The sequence below is a fragment of the Galeopterus variegatus genome, unplaced genomic scaffold (assembly GCF_000696425.1).
Source record: "Galeopterus variegatus unplaced genomic scaffold, G_variegatus-3.0.2 Scaffold666, whole genome shotgun sequence".
Lineage (NCBI taxonomy): Eukaryota > Metazoa > Chordata > Mammalia > Dermoptera > Cynocephalidae > Galeopterus > Galeopterus variegatus.
The window spans coordinates 354,675-360,846 of NW_007726777.1; the positions used below are offsets into that span (position 1 = coordinate 354,675).

Here is a 6,172-nt window from a genome sequence, read left to right on the forward strand (position 1 = left end):
TTGGTTTTTAATGCTGTTTTTTTTTTAAAAAAAAAAACCCAAAATTTAGCCGAGACCCCTTTTTTTTTTTTTTTTTTTTTTTTTTTTTTTCCTTTTTGTCTTTTTTACTGACCGGTAACGGGATCGCAACCCTTGGTGTTGCGTCCGCACCGCACTCAACCAGTGAGCGGGAACCGGTCTCCACATGGGATCCGAACCCTCAGCGGGAGGCACACTCTCCAGTGCGCCACCGGGCCGGCCCAAGATCCCTGTCTTTGGATTCAAGTGAAATGGGCTCAGAGCTCCACCCCTCCCGCCATAGCACTAGACCCATGTGATCTAGGAGCAGCCATCTCTCCAGGAGCTTGGTGTCAGGTGGTGCTATGGTCTTGATCACCTTGGACTCTTGACCCCCCACTTTTGCTGGATTCTCACCTGCCCTTTCTAAGTATGCCCTGCTCCCCACCACAACTGACGGTTTTGCCACCATGTGCTAATCCTGTCTATTCCCCCCTGCCAGCCTTGCAGGCACCACCTCATGCTGGCCACATGGGATAATAATAACAGCAAACGTTTGTAGGCCACATAGTAGGTACTCTATAATTATTTATTGGAGGAATTTGATCAGTTTATGGAGCATTTTGTCATCCTGGGCTTGTGGGTCCTGTTCCTTATCCAGATGTGGAAGTCAGTCCTTTGTTTGCTTTCACCCAATGATCATTCATAGAAGGACTTGGTATTTGACAGACTTTACCAAAGATTTGGAGAGGTGGGAGGATTTACATCACAGTGCCACAAACAATTCAAAATTAACACACACAACTTCTTTTCAGAAGTCCCCAATTCTGTGGCTGGATTTCAGCCCTCCCCTTCCTGCCCAGCTCCTCAGGCCTCCTGCTCTTGGACAAAGAACCAGACCCTTCCAATTCTTCGTGCAGAACAACCAGCTCTCCTCAGCCACAGCCCAAGCTCGGTTAGAGCTGGGACCTGAATTTGCACAGCCAGGCAGCAGCTCCATGTCGATGCCTCAGGCTGTGTGCCCAAATCTTGTCCCGATAACTGGTTGCCTGTCCACCTATGTAAGAGGGTGCGGAGCTGCTGCTTCTAAGGTTGACATGTGGAGACTCCTTTACAGCCCCCCTTTTCAGGACCGAAGTCCTGGGCTTAAACAAGAGGCCACCTACACGGTGTCTGATTTCTCTGTCTCTGCCCTAGCCACCACCCTCTGTAAGAAAAAGGAACCCATAGTGATTTTATTTTAATTATCCCTCCCCTTATGTAAAAATACCGACAGTTTTTGGTGCTAAATAACATTTTTTCTCTCTGCTACTAACTTCTAGCTGCCAATCTGAGTCAATTCTCACTGTAGAGTGGGAGGGGCAGTGAGGTAGGCAAGAGATAGCAGGACCCAGAGGGATAATCCTTATGGGGAAAAAATGATAGACCCCTACTCATTTTATTACCAGAGGGTATCAAAGAATTTAAATATATAGATAATCTCTCTACTTCATTTTGGTCATCTTAAAATATCAGACTTGGAGAGTCATAATTTACATACAGTGAAAATTACCAATTTTAATTGTACAATTTAATGAGTTCCTTACAACTGCACGTAGCCTTGTAACAGTCACGAGAATCATTGCATAGAACATCACTCCAAACAGTTCCCTCTCACCCCTTTGCCATCAGTACCCCGCCACCACCTGCTGGCCACCGCCCCTGGCGACCCCTGAGTCTGCGGTCATCATAGTGCTGCAGTTCGGCCGATTCGAATTTAACTTCTCCACTGCAGTTTCTAGAGAACTGCGAAGGCCAGACTGCTGGGTTGGGCTGGACTTTTCATGCCAAAGAGTCTGAGGCCAGAGTTGACTCAATGACCAACCCCACTGGGAAGGGCCTAGGTCATCAGCCCCAGGATAATGCAAGGCTGACTTTTCCTGTGGCAGGAAGGGACTACTAATCACTGAGACTGCAGAGCCCACACCAAGAAGAGGAAGAGAGGAAAAAGAAAGCTGAGTTTAAAGGGTAGGGGCTGGAAAAGGCCACAAAGCCAGTGGAGATGGGAACTTTAATTAAGGACTGAGCTGTGCTGCAGTTCAACCTCAGACCCAAATCCATCCTGAGCCCAGGATGTTCTCCACAAGTACCCTGGTCAGAGGTGTCCGTCCCACCCACCTGCCGGTCCCAGCTTCTCCTTTCTTCAGGAAGCTTCAGGTCATTCTCAGGGTGTCCACGTAACTGTAGGAGACCAGAATATGACACCCCCATACAGCACTGTAGGAGACCAGAAATGCCACCCCAAAATATGCCTCCTTAGCATGAGGATTATTTTGAAAAACAGCAGCCAAACAGCAGCTCTGAAAACAGAGTAGAAGCTACCCTTTTGCAAGAGGGCATTTCAATCTATAAAGTAAATCTCCATTTGTAAGGATCTCTCCCTCTCTGTCCCTGGAAGAGGAAGATGAGTCTAAATCACTCGAGGCTCTGACCAATGGTGAGGAACCCACACAAATCTGCATGATGCCTGCTTACCTTTGTTTACCATGCTTTTCCTGAGCACCTCCCCATAGCTGTCTGCCCCAATGCCCTTCTTTATTTGTTTCAGCTGGAGATGGTACTGAAGGCTGAATTCTAAGCCACCTCTCCAGATTCTACTCATTTCTCTGGGTATCACCTAAGTATACATAAGGTATACATGTTATTAAACTTCTGTTTTTCTCTTGTTAATCTGTATTTTGTTACAGGGCTCTCAGCCAGGAACACAGAAAGGGCAGAAAGAAAATTATTTTTCTGCTCCTACAGTTTTGGTGACCCAAATGGGATGCTGGGATACCCCACCTGATCTGGAGCCTGCACAAGTGGCATCCTGGAAAAACTGGCAGAATCTCCTGGATCTTTGCCTGTAGGGCCTGGTCAAGAGAGAAAGGTGAAAATTTCTCTTTATCCCTTTCACTCCTAATTCACATTAGCAGGAGAAAAACATTTGTAAGAATTAGTGTTTTTTTAGACTGTGACTCTGGTAAAGTCTGGTTTGGGTCAACCTGTGGTTATTGATCCTTTCACTCCCAAGAGCAGCTATTGCTTGTCTCCTCTTCTGTGTCCCAGAATTTGGCTCTGCTTTCTGCTTATTGGGGTGCTCAGGTTATTTGGCCTTCCTGTGCAGGTGGCCAACCGTCAGACTGTCCAGACAGAAATGTGGACTGCACCTCCTTAGCAACTAGTGTCCTTCCTACCAACCAGTGCCAGCTCTCAGGGCAGTTGTCTAAGACTTCCTTTCGACTGTCTGTGCAAGTGGTCCTGGATCTCCAGAGGGTTGTATCTATTGCTGTATCTTTGGGGACACTTCTTATATCTGTGTTTAAGCCATTAAAAGCTTATTGTTTTAAATCATAAGAGGCTTATTTCTTTTGATCTTGAGTCACTTGATGAATATACCTTTGGTGTAAAAGAAAAAGGAAAAAAAATAATTTTAAAAACAGTTCAGTACTCCCAGGAATATTTACTGCTTTTCCTGGCTGAACTGGATAATAAATTTGAAAATATTTTTTTTTTCCTTTTTGTCTTTTTTTGTGACCGGCAACGGGATCGCAACCCTCGGTGTCGCGCCCGCACCGCGCTCAACCAGTGAGCGGACTGGTCTCTATATGGGATCCGAACCCTCGGCAGGAGCGCCGCCGCGCTCCCAAGCGCTGCACTCCACCGAGTGCACCACCGGGCCGGCCTGAAAAGATTTTTTAAAAAGGAGCTCTGTGGTCAGAAGTTGGCCTGATTGGGAGCTCATATTCAGACCCTGGTAGAATCTATTCTAGCTGAAGGTCTCTGCTCTCCTGTCTGATCCTGCCCCTCCCATGAGAACTTCTCCATTGCTGACCCCTGGTGACTGCATGTTCCACTGACACTGTCCACGTCCCTGGACAGTGGCTTTTTCAGTGTGATTTTGCTGGGGCTAACTTGGAACTCCATTGACTTCTTTGGGTGCTGAGATCTCTCCACACTGGCCCCTCATCTTCCTCCTTCCTCTCTCTGCCACCTTCGATCTTCCATTCAGTTCCCGTGAATTCTCGGTAAGCCTCCCTGAGCCCTGCCTCCTCTGTCCTCTGCATGCCCCACCAGACTCCAGCCCCTCAGTCACTCAAACTTTGGGCTCTCAAGGGACTCAGCACCTCCCAGAAGCAACTTTTGAGGCTGAGAGAGAAAAGGAGTGATTGGAGATAGAGTAGATGTCTCCTCCACTCAGATGGTCTTTGGAAACTTCCAGGCAGCTGCTGGATGTCTCCTCAGTCACTTGACTAAAATTTAGACCACAGCTGCTATATTAGTCTGTTTCTGTTGCTTATAAAAATTAAAAAAAAAAAAAAATACTTGGGGCTGGCCCGGTGGCACACTGCTACGGTGCGCCGCTTGGGAGCACGGCGGCGCTCCCGCCGAGGGTTTGGATCCCACATACAGACCGGTTCCCACTCACTGGCTGAGCAAGGTGCAGGCGCGGCACCGAGGTTTGCGATCCCGTTGCCGGTCCCGGTCCGGTCCGGGCGCGACACTGAGGGTTGCGATCCGTTGCTGGACACGAAAAAAGATAAAAAGGGAAAAAAAAAAAAAAAAAACTTGGAATTGGGTAATTTGTAAGAAAACAAAATTTATTGCTTACAGTTTCAGAGGCTGGGAAGCCCAAAGTCCAGGGAATGCATCTGGTGAGGGTCTTCCCTGGTGGTGACAGTGACACAGGTGTCTCACATGGCAGAAAATAGCAGAGCAGAGAGAGAGACTCTCACATGCTCTCTTTTTAACGCCCTCAGAACCGTGCACATGAACTAGAGCACGGCCCTTACAATCCAGTCATCTCCCCAAGGCCCCACCTTCCAGTCATCACAGTAGGATTTCCCACCATCAACACTGTCACAGTGGGAGCCAAGTTTCCAATAACTGGAACTTTGGGAGACACAATTTAAGCTTTGATGAGTTTGGGGGGGACATTCAATCCACAGAAGCCACAATAAGATCAACCTCTGATCACAGGCAAATATGCCCCAAAACTCTTTCTTGGAGTGAAGGAACTTCCTTTCTCTTTGCCTTTGTGATATAAACTTTCTATCCTTTGTCTAACATGTCATGAAACTTTCATGAGTAATCCAAGCGTAAAAAAACAAACAAATGGGCTGGCCTGGTGGCGCACTGGATAGTGTGCCACTTGGGAAGTGCAGCGGCACTCCCGCCCGAGGGTTCGGATCCCACATGCAGACCGGTTCCCGCTCACTGGCTGAGCGAGGCGCGGGAGCAACACCGAGGGTTGCGATCCCGTTGCCGGTCCCGGTCCAGTGCGGGGGCGACACTGAGGGTTGCGATCCGTTGCCGGACACGGAAAAAGACAAAAAAAAAAAAAAACAAAAAACAAAAAACAAAAAACAAACAAACAAACAAACAAAAAAACCCAAGTTAATTACATAGATATAAGTGGGATAAACGTTTGTAAATGAACTTTTCTACAATGATTATGATTTGTAATATTTCTACTTAAAAATAGTTTTCCAAATCTCTTTGGTAACTTAATACCCTTAGAGATTTGCTAAATTAAATTAAATGATGGATTTTCATAGAATAGGTAGACTTTTTCCAAATAAAATAAAATACTGAAATAGTAATTGCTGAACTTAACTGAAAGAAAGTGAGCTGAGAGCCGGTACCGTTCAAGCTTTATTAAAGGAAGAAAATCTGCCAGGCTGTGCTCAAAGTGGCAGGCAGCCTGGGGCTGCCCTGGAAAGGGGACGGCCGCAGGTGTGGGGGTGGCAGAGCTTATATAGTGCACCAAGGGCTGGCTGATCCCATCAAGGAGGGTCATTATGCTAATATGGATCAGGGTGGAGAACTGCGTCCTTGCAGAAGCAAAAGGGGTTTCTGTTTAAGTCAGGAGATTTCTCATAAAGGGAAGGAGATGAGAGGGGAGGAGGTTGGCGGCGCCAGTTTGTACTTGGGCTTGTCCAAAGTGGTGCTGGTTATGTTGCAGATCTATTATTTTTTTTTTTTGTCTTTTTTCCGGGTCCGGCAACGGATCGCAACCCTCAGTGTTGCCCCCGTACCAGACCGGGGACCGGCAACGGGATCGCAACCCTCGGTGTTGCTCCCGCGCCTCGCTCAGCCAGTGAGCGGGAACCGGTCTGTATGTGGGATCCGAACCCTCGGGCAGGAGCGCCGCCGC

General features: G+C 47.6%; 1 long non-coding RNA gene across 1 annotated transcript in view; it reads left to right on the forward strand.

Annotated features, from left to right (window-relative positions):
- The window catches only part of LOC103589267, a 4,049-nt gene extending 680 nt beyond the window's left edge, over positions 1 to 3,369 (forward strand). The window contains exons 2-3 of the long non-coding RNA XR_550381.1: positions 2,782 to 2,905; positions 3,143 to 3,369. This is a non-coding gene — a long non-coding RNA (uncharacterized LOC103589267). The remainder of the gene's footprint in view (positions 1 to 2,781; positions 2,906 to 3,142) is intronic.
- The last annotated feature ends 2,803 nt before the right edge of the window (positions 3,370 to 6,172 follow it).